Consider the following 18,938-nt stretch of genomic DNA (forward strand, 5'->3'; position numbering starts at 1 on the left):
GGGTCTAAGTATGAATATTACACACTTCCTCCTGCTTACGCAAAAGAAGCAAAACGTTTCGTTCCTTTTGCATTTGATGTGGTCTACGGTGGGCCTTAAAGAACTTATGGAGGCGCCCTTAGTTCATTGGTGGTTCCTTACAAAACAAAAACAGTTTATTTTCCATTTCTTCTTACCAAAACCGAGGCGCAGGTTCCAAGACGACTATGCACTGCAAATGGCTGAAATTTTTACCATACATTCCTGAGATCTTGATCTCGAAATTTTATTGATTTCTGTACCGTTTTCCGAGATACAGAGGTTCAAACTTACCCTACTCCAACGCCTAAAACACGCTCGTAAAATCTGGTATGAAGTGAAATCTAAATAATAAATAATCGCAGCAAATTGTCCAAATTTAAACGCTATATTCTCTAGGTATGTATCTAGGACTGTTCCAGTTTTCAAAAATCTTTTTTAATTCATGCGTTGTTCCTTATAAAACCCGTAAAGAAGCATTTTTACAATTCTTTTCGTACCAAAACTGAGCCGCGGATTCGATGAAGGCTATGCGTACAAAATTGCCGAAATTTTTACTATGTATTCCGATCTCGAACAACCTTGTAAATTTTATTGATATCTTTAGGCACTTCCGAGGTACAAAGTGTCTTCATGATCACCAGAAGGGCTTTGGGAAACGCATGTAGTAGTACCGAAGCACAGGCGAAATTTTTGAGCTCGTAAACCCGACCAGAGGTGTAAAATTAGCCTTGCATTATTTCAATTTTACACCAGTAATGTAAGACAGTGATAGCGAGATTACAGAACGGAGGAGACCGTGGCTGTGAGACACGAGATAGTGACAGAAGAACACAAAGTGATAACGACAATGAGTTGGGCTGAATGAATGAGCGAGAAAGGGAAACTGGGAATGGATGGATATAAGCGAGTTACAGTGACGGATTAGTATGTAAGCGATTTACAGTTATGGGAGTTTGTGGGTGTGAGAGGTGATGCAGTAACGGCCGAGCGGACATAAAATTTTGACTGGGGAATATATATTAAACTCAGCTTGATTACAAATTACTGGACAAGTTTTACACGCATGATGAAATTTTGTTAGCAGATTTTGATCTAAATACGTATAACCCTTACATAACAATTTTTATCCTTTCTATCAGCAACATTTCGCGTGGGATAAGGCAAGATGCAGAAAAATTCACACCTGGAAGGAGGGGGGGAGACAGGATAGGCATCTGATCACGCTCTACCACTGTTGTTGTTGTGGTCTTCAGTCCTGAGACTGGTTTGATGCAGCTCTCCATGCTACTCTATCCTGTGCAAGCTTCTTCATCTGCCAGTACCTACTGCAACCTACATCCTTCTGAATCTGTTTAGTGTATTCATCTCTTGGTCTCCCCCTACGATTTTTACCCTCCACGCTGCCCTCAAGTACTAAATTGGTGATCCCTTGATGCCTCAGTACATGTCCTACCAACCGATCCCTTCTTCTGGTCAAGTTGTGCCACAAACTCCTCTTCTCCCCAATCCTATTCAGTACCTCCTCATTAGTTATGTGATCTACCCATCTAATCTTCAGCATTCTTCTGTAGCACCACATTTCGAAAGCTTCTATTCTCTTCTTGTCCAAACTATTTACCGTCCATGTTTCACTTCCATACATGGCTACACTCCATACAAATACTTTCAGAAATGACTTCCTGACACTTAAATCTATACTCGATGTTAACAAATTTCTCTTCTTCAGAAACGCTTTCCTTGCCATTGCCAGTCTACATTTTATATCCTCTCTACTTCGACCATCATCAGTTATTTTGCTCCCCAAATAGCAAAACTCCTTTACTACTTTAAGTGTCTCATTTCCTAATCTAATACCCTCAACACCACCCGACTTAATTTGACTACATTCCATTATCCTCGTTTTGCTTTTGTTGATGTTCATCTTATATCCTCCCTTCAAGACACCATCCATTCCGTTCAACTGCTCTTCCAAGTCCTTTGCTGTCTCTGACAGAATTACAATGTCATCGGCGAACCTTTAAGTTTTAATTTCTTCTCCATGGATTTTAATACCTACTCCGAATTTTTCTTTTGTTTCCTTTACTGCTTGCTCAATATACAGATTGAATAACATCGGGGAGAGGCTACAACACTGTCTTACTCCCTTCCCAACCACTGCTTCCCTTTCATGTCCCTCGACTCTTATAACTGCCATCTGGTTTCTGTACAAATTGTAAATCGCCTTTCGCTCCCTGTATTTTACCCCTGCCACCTTTAGAATTTGAAAGAGAGTATTCCAGTCAACATTGTCAAAAGCTTTCTCTAAGTCCACAAATGCTAGAAACGTAGGTTTGCCTTTCCTTAATCTTTCTTCTAAGATAAGTCGTAAGGTCAGTGTTGCCTCACGTGTTCCAGTATTTCTACGGAATCCAAACTGATCTTCCCCGAGGACGGCTTCTACTAGTTTTTCCATTCGTCTGTAAAGAATTCGTGTTAGTATTTTGCAGCTGTGGCTTATTAAACTGATCGTTCTGTAATTCTCACATCTGTCAACACCTGCTTTCTTTGGGATTGGAATTATTATATTCTTCTTGAAGTCTGAGGGTATTTCGCCTGTTTCATACATCTTGCTCACCAGATGGTAGAGTTTTGTCAGGACTGGCTCTCCCAAGGCCGTCAGTAGTTCCAATGGAATGTTGTCTACTCCGGGGGCCTTGTTTCGACTCAGGTCTTTCAGTGCTCTGTCAAACTCTTCACGCAGTATCATATCTCCCATTTCATCTTCATCTACATCCTCTTCCATTTCCATAATATTGTCCTCAAGTACATCGCCCTTGTATAGACCCTCTGTCTACTCCTTCCACCTTTCTGCTTTCCCTTCTTTGCTTAGAACTGGGTTTCCATCTGAACTCTTGATGTTCATACAAGTGGTTCTCTTATCTCCAAAGGTCTCTTTAATTTTCCTGTAGGCAGTATCTATCTTACCCCTAGTGAGATAAGCCTCTACATCCTTACATTTGTCCTCTAGCCATCTCTGCTTAGCCATTTTGCACTTCCTGTCGATCTCATTTTTGAGACATTTGTATTCCTTTTTGCCTGCTTCATTTACTGCATTTTTATATTTTCTCCTTTCATCAATTAAATTCAGTATTTCTTCTGTTACCCAAGGATTTCTACAAGCCCTCGTCTTTTTACCAACTTGATCCTCTGCTGCCTTCACTACTTCATCCCTCAAAGCTACCCATTCTTCTTCTACTAAGACTACTACCACTAAGACAGTCAAAGCCAGAAGAACATGCCAAACCCGAAAAGATGTGGGATAAGCCAGTGGGAGACGAAGAAGAAGAAGAAGGAGAAGAAGTTGTAACTAAAACGTGGTTTCAATATTACTCGTATTTCTGTTTAATTTACCAAAACACAACTTTAATATAAAACGGTATTCTGCACATAGCATGGTTTCATATAGAAAGCTCCTTGATTATAAAGTTCGCACTAGTTAGCAGCTAGAGTGTTTGAAGTAAAAAGCTTAATCAGTAGTAACGCTACAGACATCACGGAGGAAGCTGCAGAAGATTGCAGACTGCAGCATACATTGGGCGGCAATTATTAAACACGGCAGTCTAAACCATTAAGTAAACTACTAACTGATTAACCCGGTTGGTGGTCCAATGCTCTTGGTTCACGGTTCATATGTCCACTTACAAGTTGCCTATCTAACGCCTTCTAGGGGCAAAAAGAAATTGATTTTCAGTACTTCACATAATTGTCGGCTGAATTTAAAAATTTTAAAATGCTGTCACAATCTACTCATTATGAGGCACAATCAGTAATTATAAATGTAGGCTTCCGCGGCCATTGTCACAGTCAATAAAATTTTTCTGTGTTTGTGACCGCATTGTCAATATGTAAAACTACCGACCTTTCGGTCACTGTTGCAAGTGACCCTGAAGGAGGTCACTTGCATCAGTGACCGAAACGTCGGTAGTTTTACATATTGACAGTGTGGTCACAAACACAGAAAAATTTTACTGACTGCAATCAGTAATGTTACGCCTATGGAGCCGAGCTAACAGGCCGCCTAGAATTGGTATGAGGTGAATGGGTTTGTGTGGCTGAAATCTAGCAGGCCCATGAATGGGGACGCGGCACTGCCGGCTCAGCCAGACCACCGTGGCCGAGCAACCTGCAGCGAGTCCTCCAGGCGACGCCAGGTGCAAAGGGCCGGATGTAGGTAAATCCCATTACGTGGGATTTGGACAGCTGTCACAGTTTTAGAAGAAGAGACGGTGCACCAGCATTGGCGGAGTGTCAGACAATTATTTATTGAAGATGTCATTACTTTTGTGCCGGCCGCTGTGGACGAGCGGTTCTAGGCGCTTCAGTTCGGAACCGCGCTGCTGCTACGGTCGCAGGTTCGAATCCTGCCTCGGTAATGGATGTGTGTGATGTCCTTAGGTTAGTTAGGTTTAAGTAGTTCTAAGTGTAGGGGACTCATGACCGCAGATGTTAAGTCCCATAGCGCTTAGAGCCATTTGAACCATTTCCACTACTTCTGCCAGATATTTATTTAACTGTTGATTACAATTCCTATGCAAAATCATGGTAATTTACGAAATGGTCAACAACATGTACTAGCTGACACCAATGTTGAAAAGAGAACCAAGAGACGCTTCCATCAAGCAGACGTAAGATTCCAGAATGAGATTTTCACTCTGCAGCGGAGTGTGCGCTGATATGAAACTTCCTGGCAGAATAAAACTGTGTGCCCGACCGAGACTCGAACTCGGGACCTTTGCCTTTCGCGGGCAGTAGAGCACTTGCCTGCGAAAGGCAAAGGTCCCGAGTTCGAGTCTCGGTCGGGCACACAGTTTTAATCTGCCAGGAAGTTTCAGACATAAGATTGTTTAAACGATATAAAATGAGCGCACTTGTGCAAAAATTCTGGGTTATTTATTTATGAACACAGCTTTTCTTGTAATTATTCTGAACAGTCTGAGTGTGACCGCTAAAAAAATGGTTCAAATGGCTCTGAGTGCTATGGGACTAACATCTGAGGTCATCAGTCCCCTAGAACTCAGAACTACTTAAATCTTACGAACCTGAGGACACCACACACATCCATGCCCGAGGCAGGATTCGAACCTGCAAGCGTAGCGATCGCTCGGTTCCAGACTGTAGTGCCTAGAACCGCTCGACCACTTCGGCCGGCTGCGACCGCTAGTTTATTATACTTCTTTCTTTAAATATTGTTGCAATGTATTACTTTAGTGTGGGAAGTGAGTTAAGTTGAGTCAAATCATGTCTCTAGAACTTGAGAACGACATATTTTTGTTTAGGATGGCTTTCAGCCAATGGAGAAGCAGACAATGGCGGAACACCACTGGAGTCAAGTGGGGTAGGCTTTCTTCGATCGGTGCACTCCAGCGGGCAATTCTGGACAGTTTTCGTTTAGATCTTGAAGAAGACACTTTCACGTTTGCGGTGGAAGAAGGTAGTCCCGCCTGTGCTAACGAATCGTATTTGATCTTGTAGGTAATTGTTTCAGGGTGGTGATGGCTGCTGCGGGACTCTTTAACTTCCGACTGCATTACAGAATTGAGATTGGATGTAGGACGAGTTTCTACTCATTATCTTGTGTGAGTCAATTTGTAAATCATCATGTTTGAACTGTTTTGAGCTGGTGAATATTTCGTGTATTGTGATCACGAAATGGGCTTACTTTTCACGTGTCTTGGATGGCGTGTGTTAGCTCACACCACTGTTGAAAAGAGAAACATCCTGCTACCATTCTCATGACGCTCTCAACACAACTTTATTGCATTTCATAATGTTGTTTCCTGTTTGTATGTTAACAGTATATTGTAGGACCACTTTCCGTTTATTTGAGATTTTATTTACTGAATAAACATTATTCGACATTTTGAACATTTCTCGGGTATCCGACCGGGTAGCGTCGTAATTTCTCCACAATATTTCGGCAGACGTACACGCTGCCATCTTCAGGTGGTTCCTGACGAATGCTGTGCTGTTCACCTCGCCGCAGTATATATACTAGCCGTTACCCCCTCCACCGTTCCTCTCCTGGTGACTTTGGTGCGGCCGGCGCGGCGGCTACTGGAGGTGGTGGGGGAAGCAGCGCCTGGGTCTGAACTGGGGTCTGCACTCTCCGTTGTTTTATTTATTCACAATGACAATGCGTAGACTACTTGACTGGACGATCACACCTACAGATTATGATTTGCAGTGATTATCTGGTGGGCAAAAAAGCAGATATTTGCGACTCGACCCTATGACTAAACTGAGCTGCTCGGTTTAAGCAGAGCCCTACATATCCTAGTTACCTAAAATAGGAGCAACATCAGCTAAAAAGTTGCAACTGGTTTACTTGTATGGAATGCTGGTTAGAGAACAACTACACAGCAGCAGAAAACCGATATGTAACACAGCAAATCTTATGTAGTTGTTAAGCACAGTAACACAAGTGTTACAGTTAGCAACAGTGTACGTGTATGTTTTGAGCCAACGTAGCTCATTTCACACGTATTACCCTGACTATATTTTCGATTATCTGAGTTTAGGAGCACTTAACGATTACCAGCAAAGTATAAGCAGAGTTTCAAAACTTTTTTACACTTCTTCTCCTTCACACGCTTAACGTGAAACATTTGACACATTCACTCATTTGCAAAGCAATCAGACGTTTGAAGCTTTTTATAAATGGGGTAATCGGACGTTTACAGGTGAGTTACGAGAGGTGTTTCTTAAGTAGTACCGTTTTGAAATTAAAAAAGACGTGCTAAGATATCTTAATAATTTTATTTTAACATGAAAGCCTGTACCTTAATCTACGCACTGACGCCATTACAGTCTGATTCTTCCTTGTTTACGTTGTGTACTGAGTGTTTAATATGCCTCCGATAATCGTGAGTCCCGCCAATTGTGAAGTACGGGCTGTTATAAGATTTCTTAGTGCTAAAGGCCTAAAAGCGATTGATATTCATCGTGAGATCTGTGCAAGAAAACATTATGAGTGATGGAATGGTGAGAAAGTGGGTGAGAGCATTTAAAGATGGCCGCACAAATGTGCATGATGAACAACGGAGTGGGCGTCCTTCGGTCGTTAATGAAAGTTTGGTGCAGGAAGTGGACAATAAGGTGAGAGAAAACAGACGCTCTACGATTTCCTCCTTGCGGGATGACTTTGCTAATGTTTCTCTTAGTGTTTTGTGTTGTGTTGGCTGAAGAGCCAACACCGTGTTACTAATGGAGGCCGAAATGCACGCGTTTTAGCTCACGCAGGCTGGCGTGAGGAGGGAAGAACTATACTGACGTGAGGTCTGGAACATAACAAGGAATGAGAATTCAGAAAGCGGACGTAATTAGTTTCATACTTACCTTTAATCCATTAATGATGAACGTCGCTCTTGACGGTACATGATTCACATTATTATCTGTTCAGAATAGTAACTGAATATGGCGCCTTGCTAGGTCGTAGCAAATGACGTAGCTGAAAGCTATGCTTAACTGTCGTCTCGGCAAATGAGAGCGTATGTAGACAGTTAACCATCGCTAGCAAAGTCCGCTGTACAACTGCGGCGAGTGCTAAGGAGTGGCGGCGCTCGTTCTGCAATCACTGATAGTGGCGACACGCGGGTCCGACGTATACTAACGGACCGCGGCCGATTTAAAGGCTACCACCTAGCAAGTGCGGTGTCTGGCGGTGACACCACATTTTGTATGGCGTTGTGACCGAGCACTTGAATTACCGAAAATTGTGCGCACGTTGGGTACCGACGGATGTGCACAAAACCAAACGCTTAGACAGTGCCTTGACCTTCCTTGAGCGGTACCACAACGACGGTGATGATTTCTTAAGCCAAATTGTTACGGGCGATGAAACATGGGTGGCCTACGTCACACCAGAATCAAAGCAAGAGTCCATGGAAGTTGAGCAACGGCATCGTTTTGCTGCAAGACAATGCCCGTCCGCATGTGGCGAATCAGACCAAAGATCTCATCACATCTTTTCGATGGGAAACTCTAGATCAGCCTCCGTACAGCCCCGATATTGCACCTAGTGACTACCATCTGTTCCTGCAGTTGAAGAAACACCTGGGCGGCCTGCGTCTTCAAGACGATGACGAAGTCAAAACAGTGGTGATGCAGTGGTTAACAAGTCAGGCGCAGACTTCTGTGAGGAGGGTATTCAAAAACTGGTACAGCGTTATGACAAGTGCCTCAATATTGACGGTAATTATGTAGAAAAGTAGATTAAGGTACAGGCTTTCATGTAAAAATAAAATTATTGAGATATCTTAGCACTTTTTTCACGTTAATACGTGGCGTGTTTTTTAAGTAAGTACCGTTTTGAAATTAAAAAAAATTTCAAAACTGTACTTACTTAAAAAACACGCCACGTATTAACGTGAAAAAAGTGGACATACTGATGACCATTGTCTTCGGCTGGAAGGAAATAAAATATAAAGTGACCATATTACTAGGAGTCGAAGCTGGGACCTATTTTGTAGCGGCTCACTTCTCGGAATGCGTCAATGCACTGTATACGTCTAAATGAATAATAGGCCAGAAATGTTAATACACTGATGGAAAGAAACGCAACATCAGAAAATAATTAATGTTCAGTAATGAAATTTTGGGAATAAATTTGTCTAGGTAACATATTTACGATAAATGATTAATATTGCAGTGTAAGCACGAGACAACCATAGCAGATATGAGATGATGGTACATTATAAACTGGTATAACCAGCAGATTGTTGAACGCAAGCATGGAAATGTGCATCCATTGTGCTGTACAGGTGCCAGATGTCAGTTTGTGGGCTAGAGTTCCATGTCTGTGGCATTTGGTGGGTCAATATAGCGACGGTTAATGCTGATTGTGAATGATGCTGGAGTTCACGTCCGATGACATCCTATATGTGCTTGATCAGAGACAGACCTGTTGATAGAGTAGACCAAGACAACATGTCGACACTCTGTATGGAATGGTGGTTTACAACAAGCATTATCCTGTTGGAAAACACCGCTTGGAATGTTATTCTTGAATCGCATCACGGCTGGCCGAGTCACCAGATTTATGCGCAGATTTACAGTCAGGGTGCATGGGATAACCGCTAGAGTGCTCCTGCTGTCATACGAAATTGCATCCCAGACCATAACTCCAGTGTGTCTAGCACGCAGACAGGTTAGCTGCTCTCCCTCAATTGGCCTCCTAACAAACACACGGCCATTACTGGCACCGAGGCAGAACCAGAATCCACCAGAAAATACAACAGACCTCCACCCTGCCGTCCAATGAGCTCTCACTTGACACCATTGAAGTCGCAAATGGCGGTGACTTGTGGTGAGTGAAATGCACACTACAGGGCGTCTGGCTCCGAGCTGTCCTTGAAGTAACCGATTCATAACAGTTCGTTTAATCACTGTAGTGCTAATTGGTGCTCAAATTGCTGCTGCAGATGCAGGACGATGCGCCAGAGCCGTACACTGAAGGCGATGATCTTCTCTGTCGGTAGTGCCCGGTCTTCTTGCGACCGTACATACTCCGCAATCCACCATATGGTGCGTGGCGGAGGGTACCTCGTACCACACTAGCATCTTCTCTCCCTGTTTCACTTCCAAACAGAACGAGGGAAAAATGACTGCCTGTATGCCTCTGTAAGACCCCTAATCTCTCTTATCTTATCTTATCTTTGTGGTCTTTCCGCGAAATATAAGTTGGCGGCAGTAAAATTGTACTGCAGTCAGCCTCAAATGCTGGTTCTCTAAATTCCCTCAGTAGCGATTCACGAAAAGAACGTCTCCTTTCCTCCAGAGACTCTCACCAGAGCTCCTGAAGCATTTCCGTAACACTCGCGTGATGATCAAACCGACCAGTAACAAATCTAGCAGCCCGCCTCTGAATTGCTTCTATGTCCTCCCTCAATCCGACCTGATAGGGATCCCAAACGCTCGAGCAGTACTCGAGAATAGGTCGTATTAGTGTTTTATAAGCGGTCTCCTCTACAGATGAACCACATCTTCGCAAAATTCTACCAATGAACCGAAGACGACTATCCGCCTTCCCCACAACTGCCATTACATGCTTGTCCCACTTCATATCTCTCTGCAATGTTACGCCCAAATATTTAATCGACGTGACCATGTCAAGCGCTACACTACTAATGAAGTATTCAAACATTACGGGATTCTTTTTCCTATTCATCTGCATTAATTTACATTTATCCATATTTAGAGTTAGCTGCCATTCTATACACCAATCACAAATCCTGTCCAAGTCATCTTGTATCCTCCTACAGTCACTCAACGACGACACCTTCCCGCACACCACAGCATCATCAGCAAAAACAGCCGCACATTGCTATCCACTCTATCCAAAAGATCATTTATATAGATAGAAAACAACAGCGGAACTACGACACTTGCCTGGGGCACTACAGATGATACCCTCACCTCCGATGAACACTCACCATCGAGGACAACGTAACTACATTCCTGCCAAGTCTTTTTGCAGTATCGCAGAAGGAACATCCAGCGTCTTGTAACCCTATTACAAGACCTCGTTCAAACTCAGTGAGGTGTTGGTAGTGGCTCCTTTGTCGCCGTAATGGCATTCTTGACTAACAACAACTCACCATGTCCAATCTCAGAGGTAACTAAGGCTCACGATCGTTACAGAGTGTGCTTAAAGCAAACCTGATCTGCACCCTCACAGTGGCGCTACTAACACTACCCTTAAGCCACTGGCGCGAGTTCAGAGTAGACATCATCTTTCAGATGTAGAAACACGCCTAACAACTTTCATTTATGTCAGATAACTCCTTCTTGGCGTATCGATTTTTTTCCATCAGTGTATAAAAAAGATAATCTAAAACATAGGCACATTACTGGTTTGTTATTGTATAACTGCACTACACTTAAATCTTAAAAGTTACTTAACAGGACACAAGACCTGCTTAGGTAACTATGAGCCGTGGTGCGCCTCGCGTTGGTGCTGTTGTACGTTTCCGTCCTTGTTGGAGGCCAGACTGTATCATTTAGTTGACGTGGTTGCGGTTGTTTGTATTCTTCTTGTGTTGACTTGCGCCACTTGGTTTCACAAGTTTGCCTGTCCGCTAGTGGCAGCAGCGGCGTTATCGATACGCAGTAACTGTGGCCCTATCTTTGGGGTGACTTCGTTGTTCTTCCAGGTCGTGTGAATAGGCAGTTCGGTTGGGGACTCCGGAGGAGCCAAGAGGGCAATGCGCGAAAACGCCGGGACCGCTGGTGGCACGCATGCACTGCCAGATGGAAGGGCTGTGGTCGCGAGGGTAAACGACCTAGTCGTAAACCGGATCCAACAAACTTTAAGTTGAATGGATTTTAATCCTAGCAGTGAAACCTCCTGTAATGTCTCTTGCAGCGGTCTCTCCGCGATATTTTCAGAAATTTTATAAATTATATAACTCAGTACATATCTCGAAATATCTCTTCTTATCTTACCGATTCCTAAACTTTAATATACGATGATTATCAATGCAAAGTAGTTTCGAACCCTATTATTCCTTGGAGCGTCCATTTACTCCGTGGAATAGCTTCTCTGCTATCTATGTTTTCTCTTATGAAAAGAATGATTGGGAGTGCTTGCCGATTAGCCGTGAAAGAAGGAGGATGTATATGTATGTATTGTTGAGCCAGTCGCCATCTTGATGAGATTCTGTATGAGAAGGAATTCAATACATGAACTAAACTAAAGTAAGTGTGTTCGCGTATTATTTAACTGATTATTATTGACAGTTTCTGCTCACTACGCTGTGTTGCACGGGATCAGTGGGGAACGTCTGATTTACACTGGACGAACCTGCCGTTTTGTATGCTCAAGATATCCAGTTACTTCAAATAAATAGGCTAACACGGTCTTACCAGCAGATCTCCGGTCTTCCCCATGTGATCACCGAAAGTTAATAATTATTACAAATGTTTCCAGGAGATCGACTGACAATTTTCGTCGCACCGAGACTTCGAAATTGCTTCACTGCCTTATGGAATTTAAGTTAAGCTCAATTTAATCAGGATAGAACAGTATTGAACTGTGTGAATGTGATAAGCCTGCTTTGTAAATGAAAATTCCCTTAACATACGCATGTTTTTACTATCCTGATCAGTGAAGCTAAATCAGGCCGGTGTGAGAGAGGTTTATAAATTTTTTGAATACCACAAAAAAATTAAACTCCACCATTGCGAGATCTCGCGATTCTCCAGTGACTTGGGTTCGTGTTGCTGCTCGCAGTGTCGCCGAGACGAAGAGCAGCGAGTGGAGTGCTTGGGGGAAGGCGGATCTAATTAGCTTTCCTCGACTGCTTGTTACCAATTGCTGCATTCTATGTGTTACTATCTGTTAAGTTTAACCAGCGGTATTTTTCCTGCCTGGTGGCCGCAAACGCCCCAGTGACCTGCCTTGGAAGTTAGAGTATGTAACGGCAGTGTACGTTTCCTCGCCTTGCCGCTACTGTTCAGTAATACGTGTAGTTTTGCAGTTTCCTTGATTTGTAGGGCGGATGGTGTTTCTTCTACTCTGGTAGTAGTGGTTCTTTTCTCCTTTCTGACGCTCTAAACACAGCATTCTGAGGATGTAGTGCTGACCGCTGGTTCCGGCTTTAGCATGGTGTTCCATAGTTGCATTGGTTATCGAACGTTAGGTAGCTTTAGCAGATTATCATTAGTCATTCGTTAGACTGCCACTAGTCTGAGTTACCACCTCGTGAAGTGAATGCAACTCTTGGCTGCCTTTCTCATCGCTCTCGAAAGTGTTTTTGGCTGACCTACTCAGAGGTCGATTCCTGGAGCACCGTCTGTGACTAGCCCTTGTGTTTTATTATTGTGTTATTATTTTATTATTGTATTACCAAGTTACCACCATTTGTATCAACTGTCTGGCGATCAGTTGCTTGTCCTTTTGAATCAACCTTGTCATTATATTTGCTGTTTTATTGCATGTTTCTAATTTTTTTTTATATAATTGCCATTCTTGGCGTTAGAGCAAGTTTAAACGGTTGTGCTACCAAGTTTACTATCATTTTGTCTCACCTCTTTGGTGATCACTTGCCTGTCTTTTAAATTAACTTTTGCTATTGATTTGCTGTTTGACAGTATGTTTGTCAATATTTTTTTTAAATAGTTGCCATTCTTGGCGTTAAAGGCCTTCAGCCGTCACTGTCGCTACTTGTCTTAAAATTCTAATGTGTCAATCGTATTTTTAGCAGTAACCTTTAAGACTTTGGTGATTTGTTTCCAATATTTTAATAACTGTAGTTTGAAAGTTGCAACAAGTGAATCAATTCTTAATTTATTGCCACTAAGGCCTTCAGCCGTCAAACAATTCTTAAATTATTGCCATTATTTTATTTTGTTGTTTAATTTAAGTAAACTGTGTGTGATTAAAAGAAAAGTCAACCAATAGTAACTGATTACGGCCCCGTCCACAATCGTAACCGAATCCTGCCTTCCCTAGACCACCAGGTCTCAAACTACACACAGCCTTTAACTCTCAGCTGTTCATGCCCTGTAATCCTGTGATGAGTGAATTCTATTCAGCAGATCTTTGCCTCACTTTATGTTGAAGAAGTCACAGAATTCCGAACAACTGCTTTACAAACTGACTTTCACGATCAATGTTGCTTTCAAAGTCTCTACTTTCATTTGAGTTTCCTCAGATGCAGATATCGTAGTCATCAGAAGAAAAGACATGCTCTAGTGCAGAGTTTTTACTGGGAAAACGTAACACAAATTCCATTTCTCTATTTTCTGAGGTTTGAACTTCAAATTGAATGCATCATCAAGTAGGCCGTGTGAACGCTTTTCATAATGTGGTGCGACACGGTATGTTAGATTAGGAATACAATATTGAAATAAAGTACAGATACTTTTACGGTGCTACAAATGTAAAAAGTTAAACCTTGAAACCTCACATAACTAAGAATTTAGTTTTCTTTCTAAAAACCAGAACATTTAGGCATCTTGACACAACCTGATGGAGACAAGGAGTGTAGACCTGGTTTATGGCTAAAATATCTGGCTCTAGTCAATTAAAGGAAAAATCGTAATAGATCTATTAATAAAAACTGTGCTAACATTTTGCGTAGGTCCCGAGTTCGAGTCTCGGTCCGGCACACAGTTTTAGTCTGCCAGGAAGTTTCATATTAGCGCACGCACCGCTGCAGAATGAAAATTTGTTCTGGAAACGTTCTTACTTATTTGTAAGCCTCTGTCAGTCAGACGAAACAGCCAGTTTTTTTTAACAATTACCGGTAGAATAAACATAAATCACAACAATGATTCACCACAACACACTAAACTACAAACGTACTAACATGTTTTGAAACATGGTGTTACATTAATAATGAAAATCCGTGGAGTTCCTTTGCGCTGATTTTTTTTCATGGGTTGATATTGGAATGATGGGAGATCATTAATTCTTTTATAAACCATGTTTAAATAGGAAGCTAATGTTTCTTAAATGCTGTAATTTCAGTGCAGTAAGACAGATACTGAAATGGGGGAAGCGTTTTCTGAAGTTTGCTGTACAAGTATTCCTGCTCATTTCTGTACTTTTCGCATGTCAAAATGACGTGACTGAGATTGGCTGCTTGGAAAGCTTTCGCAGGATAATACAAGGAGAATATAGACCGCCTTTAGCTTTTATCCTATGGAGGTGGCTTGAATAACACGCACGTCGCAGGAGCGTCCTATTGATCGTTGTAGTACGTCTTGGAAACTGCCTTTCGTAACATTATATTTCACTAAAACATCCACTGTTTCGTTATGCTGAGTCCCACAGTGAGCCTTTATGCATATTAACGTCTTGCTGCTTAGCTTTGGTAATCCAAATTACATTCAAAAGAACTATTACACGTTAACGTATTTGCTTGAGTCCACTTGCAGCGAAACGCCAATTTTTGTAAGGCACTTCTACTTAGCACAGCAAAGTTTTAAACTTTTGAAATTCCATGTTTTATAGCTGCCTTGGTTGCCTGCCTCCTTAGCTGTGTATATAGAGAGGCTTACTGAAGAGCGGAATCTATTTTGTACGTTTCTGGGCGGTAGTGATTTCACTGATGCAGTTATCGCTGAATTCATGTCAGGTTTCTGAGAGCTTAAGATGTATTCATACTGAAGAACTGGATGATAATAAACTTGTAAAGCAACCAGTTATAATAGCCGGCCGAAGTGGCCGTGCGGTTAAAGGCGCTGCAGTCTGGAACCGCAGGACCGCTACGGTCGCAGGTTCGAATCCTGCCTCGGGCATGGATGTTTGTGATGTCCTTAGGTTAGTTAGGTTTAACTAGTTCTAAGTTCTAGGGGACTAATGACCTCAGCAGTTGAGTCCCATAGTGCTCAGAGCCATTTGAACCATTTGAACCAGTTATAATGTAAGATATATCACCAAGCCTTCTATTTAGTAGATGTCCGCCGCTTGTGGTCTCGCTGTAGCATTCTCGCTTCCCGAGCACGGGGTCACGGGTTCGATTCCCGACGGGGTCAGGGATTTTGACCTGCCTCGAGGTGACTGGGTGTTGTTGTGTCGTCTTCATCATCATCATTCATACCCATTACGGTCGGAGGAAGGCAATGGCAAACCACCTCCACTAGGACCTTGCCTAGTACAGCGGTGAGGGTGTCCCGCATCGTTCCCCTGTGCAGTGTGAAGGAGTATGGGACTTCATCATCATCTAACTAGTAGATGTACTCGATATGTTTATCTTCTGTTCCTCTCCTCTTATGTGTTTGACAGATTCCTAATTATTACAAGCACAGAAAGATCTAATCGCTGTTATCAGCCAATGACAGATGCTAAAACACTCCGCAAGCACGGCATCAATCGGTAAGGAATTTTTCGTTGTCGACGTTTCGACCTTGGAGCCGCCACCTCTCAATCAGGCAGCTTTTCGGCACCACGAGCGGTAAAACTCCCTGGCCGTACAGGGAATCGAACCTAGCCCCCCACATTAGGGTCTGTCGCGTTCACCACTCTGCTAGAGAGGCCGACCATTGCACTGAGACATAACTTAATTTCTCTCAGCTGCATTATGTACATTCCGCGTTAAATATATCGAGAAAACGAGTGATTCGGCTATCCGCAACGAGGAGATAGAGGAAGAAGAGAAACTCGCCTGCATTCCCAATACTGGTCTCGCTTCAGTCGCGAGAATGATGTTTGCCACACAGTTTGTTTTGGCAAAGTTGAATGTGTTATTTACAAAGGAGATTTATGCAAAACGCGTGTAGTACTTGTGATTCTCAGTAACTCATGGGATCGCAGATTAGAAAGGATTAACAAAGCTAAACTATGTATTCGTAAAGCACATGCACGAAATATTTCCACACAACAAATTAAGTTTAGATATAAAGTGGTTCGTTAACTCACTAACCAATTTCATATTAACATAATTTAGTTGCAGATGAGAAGCTACCACGATCACATACTATACAGAGGGTCCTGCATAACTGTACAATGTGAATCAAACATTAAGACAACAAACAAAATCAGTTTTAGACCTAATTTTCGTAGATTACTCGTCACTTGAACATCTTCACATTTCAGAGATTTAAATAAAGAAACGCCACTGACGATGGCACAAAGATGCTGAAACGTGTTTCGGTCTATACGAAAAACAGGTGTTTTGCATGATAGGTAGACTCGATATCCAACAAATACTGCTCGGACTTTATCGTGCAGGTGACAACGGGATATCAACAGTTTAACTGACTTACCTTCACGCCCGTGTGGTTAACAAGTAGGACTGCGGTGTTACGTAGCTATCAGCAATCGATAAGATTACTTACAAGAGAGGATACAGCGAAGCGGGAGACACCTCTCGGCACGAGCTGCGACTAACTGCCGTGGTGGCCTTCCCCGCAGAGTATATACCTGCTATTTTCGACGCCGGGAAGCTCTGACGTCATCTTGTAGCGCGAAACCCATTACCACATTTTTTTCCTCGCATCGCTGCCGACGTCCTCTCCGCACATGCAGTCAAGGTCATTTTCTGCAGTTGACAGCTCTGTAGCAATGTCCTACGACACGATTCCCAAAACTGTTTCCTTGCTGCTGACTGCTGCAAAGAAGCGTGAGTGTGTTAACCAAAGAGAAATGTCTGAATAAGGTGCGAGTGGCTACGGTGAAACGAGAGAGGAAACGGACTAGCTTCACGTATAACATTGCTACTGGTGACGTGCTAACAACCTGTCAAACTAATCTTACGGCAACTTACCATCTAGGGCAGGGCTTCCCAACGTGTGGTCCGCGGACCCCTTAGGGGTCTCGACCACCTTTCACCAAATCGTGTAAAATAATAAGTAGAATTATTGAATAAAAATTTGAAAATAAAATTCATCACTTTTTTCGTGTGAAAAACATGTGTACTTTTACATCAGGTCGTATTCCCAAGCAGCCTTTGCGGTTTCCAAGTGAGAACGCATACACAGTTTAGTGCCAGAGAATGCGGCTTCTCTGATCGACTGTTTCGCAACAATATGGGGGTCGTTTGTGCGCCGGTTCACGCCGCTAGATGCGCTGAAACCTTTTACGCAGGCGCGGAGCGAGCTTTGTAGACCAATCACAGCGTTCGCTGGCACGTGTGCGGCCCCGGGCCTCATTAAATCTTAAACTTGCTTTGTCAGTGCACTACCTATTTCATAAATCGATTTTTGACCTGTTTATTACTTCTAATATGGATCGGTGGCTGAAGTCAGAATCATTGAAGAAGGGTGCAGTTTCTCCATCGCCTCCCCAACAATTAGAATGAATGAGGAGGGAGGACGACAAGAAGCTCCAAAGCCGGATTTATTGTGTGTAAACGGTGCAAGTACTCCATTGGTTGCAATATCCTGTGGAAGTGGAATAACCAAGATGCGTAAGTACAACGAAAGATATTCAGAAATGGGCTTTGTGGAGACAAATGAGGGTAAAAATCAGTGTGTAATTTGTGCGCGAGTCCTTCCAAACAGTTCAATGGTTCCAGTTAAATTGCGCCGTCATTTTGAAGATACTCACCCGGATTTCCAGGCTAAAGACATCGATTTTTTTCAAAAGGAAGAGTGCTGAACTAGCTGCTTCTCACCATTGCATGAAAACTCATGCAAAAACAATTATTGAAAATTCATTAAAAGCTTCGTTCTTGGTTAGTTATCGAGTGGCAAAAACAGGCAAAGCTCATACCATTGCAGAAAATCTCATAAAGCCGTGTGTTAATGATATTGTTTCTTGCATGCTAGACGAAAAGGCAGTAAAGCTTCTATCTTCGGTCCCATTGTCAAACAATACTGTCAAGAGACGCAATGTTGACATGTCAAATGATGTGAAAGACACTCTTGTTTCTCGCATCCAACACAATTCATTTCTCTGCAGATAGATGAATCCACTGATGTTGCAGGATTAGCGATTTTATTAGCTTTTGTCCGTTATGAATATTCTGGATGTTTTGAGGAGAACCTCTTATTGTGCAGACCAGTACCTGCCAACACAACAGGTGCTGAAATATTCCGTCTATTGGATGATTTTTTTAAGGACTAACGAAGTTTCATGGTCTAATTGCATAGATGTGTGCACAGATGGTGCAAAAGCTATGACGGGTCCTACAGTCGGAGCGATAAAGAAAATAAAAGAAAACGCCATGATTTGCGGCAGTAGTCATTGTGCTCCCCACAGATACGCTTTAGCTACGAAACAAATGCCTGTTTCGTTCAAGAAAGTTTTAGACGAATCCACTCAAATCATTAACTACATAAAATCATGGCTGTTGAAGTCAAGACTTTTAACAATACTGTGTGAATATATGGGAAGCCTTCATCACTCCCTGCTGCCTCTCCACACAGAAGTGAGGTGGCTCTCACGTGGGAATGCATTATCTCGGTTGTACGAATTAAGATTGGAAGCTTTT

General features: G+C 42.6%; 1 protein-coding gene across 4 annotated transcripts in view; it reads right to left on the minus strand.

Moving 5' to 3' along the window:
- The window catches only part of LOC126235753 (serpin B8-like), a 125,017-nt gene extending 108,108 nt beyond the window's left edge, over positions 1–16,909 (minus strand). For 3 of the 4 annotated variants that reach the window (XM_049944545.1, XM_049944548.1, XM_049944547.1), the window contains exon 1: positions 16,843–16,909. The gene's annotated coding sequence lies outside the window, so the exon portion shown is untranslated. Of the gene's footprint in view, positions 1–16,770; positions 16,816–16,842 lie in introns of those variants that run through there. The other variant, XM_049944549.1, reaches the window with a different exon arrangement.
- Between the last annotated feature and the right edge of the window lie 2,029 nt (positions 16,910–18,938).

This window comes from Schistocerca nitens, chromosome 2 (genome assembly GCF_023898315.1).
Source record: "Schistocerca nitens isolate TAMUIC-IGC-003100 chromosome 2, iqSchNite1.1, whole genome shotgun sequence".
NCBI lineage: Eukaryota > Metazoa > Arthropoda > Insecta > Orthoptera > Acrididae > Schistocerca > Schistocerca nitens.